At 43.4% G+C, this 2,285-nt stretch overlaps 1 long non-coding RNA gene across 1 annotated transcript; it reads left to right on the forward strand.

Annotated features, from left to right (window-relative positions):
• Positions 1-768: 768 nt before the first annotated feature.
• On the forward strand, positions 769-1,323 carry LOC309872091. The gene is made up of 2 exons (XR_014315660.1): positions 769-924; positions 1,029-1,323. It is a non-coding gene; the product is annotated as an uncharacterized lncRNA (long non-coding RNA).
• Positions 1,324-2,285: the final 962 nt, after the last annotated feature.

Genomic DNA, 2,285 nt, shown 5'->3' on the forward strand with positions numbered 1-2,285 from the left:
TGATGGGCACATGGGGACCCCTTTTCAGGACCCCATCTCCATCTGCTATGTGGCCACTAGTCCACTGGGGGCACTGTTCTGCGTCCTTTTTCCTTTTAATGGTCACCTGTCCCAGGCGTTCTAACTCACTGTGTCTGCTCAGACTGTTCTCAAGCCAGGGAAAACATTACAGTTCATTGCATACCCAGGCCCTATTTAATAAATCAGAATATCCTATCGTACTATTGTACGCCCAAGCTGTGGCGCTGGGTAGATCGCCTTGCAAGGTGGTGAGTCACTCATCATTGGAAGCGATCCAGGTTCATGGATCGTTTGTCTGGTAGGTTGTTGAGAATCTCAAGCACTATATCAGAGGCTAGTTCAGTGGGAGATGACATCAGATCAGTGGTATTTTTCAACCAGGCCACACATGATAATAACCTCTGGCGTTTATTAAAACATTCAGTGATTTTCGTACTCTATTCTGAGATATGCTGAATTAAAATATTTGGGTGTGAGAGGGATGGTTGTTATTTTTAATAAACTCAACAAGTTATTTTATCCAGCCATCTTATTTTAAACACTCTGATATTCCCCCTGAAATATTCAGAGAAATACTCTGCTCTAACTGATGTCAGCAAGGGGTTACCAAATCAGACACATTACAGTCTTCCCGAAAGCACTATAACATAGAACCAGGAAAGACTCCTTTTGTTTAACTTGTTAATAGCAGATGTTGCAAAGCAACATCACACATGCCTGCTTAATATTATCAAAACAATTATCCGTGTATTCATCTCAGCTCAGAGTACGGGTGGCAAGCTGGCACACAGATCCTGCAGACATGGCCTTCACGAGCGCAGAAGCAGAAACTGTGTCGCGGGCAATCAATCACCCCGAGCCTGCGCCAGCATGACTCCTGACACAGCGCATGCTGACTGGAAGGTAAGGGAAGCCTAACTTTGGATGCTCTCTTGGGAAAAGTGGGGCTCTCATCATCTGGGAGCCGGTCATGTTCAAGTCTGATCCTGTTACTTACAATTCCCCAGGATACAGGGAGTTGGGGGCAGACTTACCTTCTGCTGGGTGGCAACGGCCAATGTGAAGAAATGACAAAGACCACAACGAGATGCCTCCCTTGGAATTGTTTTCACTCCATCACACAGCGAAGCCAGAACATATGAAAGCATGACATAATAAGCAAGTCTAATGATATTGTTTTTCATTTTCTGAAGTTCAGCAACCACAAAAAAGAAAATGTCATCAGAAATGGCCCTTGTTCTGTATTTGATTTTTTAAAGCCTTGTTAGAAAATAAATAATTTAGAGGCACCTGGGTAGCTCAGTCAGTTGAGTGTCCGACTCTTGATTTTGGCTCGGGTTGTGATCCCCAGGTTGTGGGATCAAGCTCGGCATTGGCTTGATTCCACATTCAGCATAGAGCCTGTCCGGGATTCTCTCTCTCTCTCTGGGTCCCTCCCCCTCATGCATGGGCACTTTCTCTCTCTCTATTAAAAATAAAAGTAAATAATTTAATTAAGAGACCGTTTGGGTTAAGAGCTTGGATCTGCAGTCCCTCAATGTCCACTTAGTTGAGGGCCCCTATTACTTACACTTTCTGTGCCTCCGTTTTGTCAACTGTAGGATGGGAAAAGCACGAGTGCCGGTCTCAAAAAGCTACTAAATGAATTAAAATGTAGTGCCTTTAGGGAACTTAGCAAATCCTATATTATTACCTTTTAGTTCAGCAAATATTTACTAAATGATTTTTGTGCAGGGGAAAGAGAAAGTTAACACTGAAGAAAACACGTTCCTGCCTTTCCTCTAAGAAAGAGATTAATCTACACGGTAGACTCCAGGGTGGGGTAGTGAAAGATTCACAATGCTGAGGAACAGCCACATGGATTCTGCGAGGATGAGGAGAGATGCATGGCTTGGGACAGCGAAGCATCCCAAGTGTCCCAACACAACTTCCGTTGTGTGGCTTCTCACAGCCTTGCAGGGGTTATAGTCTCCTTTCGTGAGAGGAGGAGGGAAAGAAAGAGGAAGGAAGGAAGGAAGGAAGGAAGGAGGGAGCAATTTTATGCTTAACCATAAAGAACTAAAACAGAGCAAACACATGAAGACAACAAAGTTCATTTGTAAAACAGGACCCACAGATAAGCATTGGCACTACTTTATCAAATCATCATTCTAGACATCTTCTCTCCCTTTCTCCTTCTCTGAGTAATATGTATAGCTCTTTCTGAATATATACACTGTAGCTAGCTAGATACAGATATCATATATGTGTATATATTCATCTCC

This window comes from Mustela nivalis (assembly GCF_964662115.1).
Source record: "Mustela nivalis genome assembly, chromosome: 8".
Taxonomy (NCBI): domain Eukaryota; kingdom Metazoa; phylum Chordata; class Mammalia; order Carnivora; family Mustelidae; genus Mustela; species Mustela nivalis.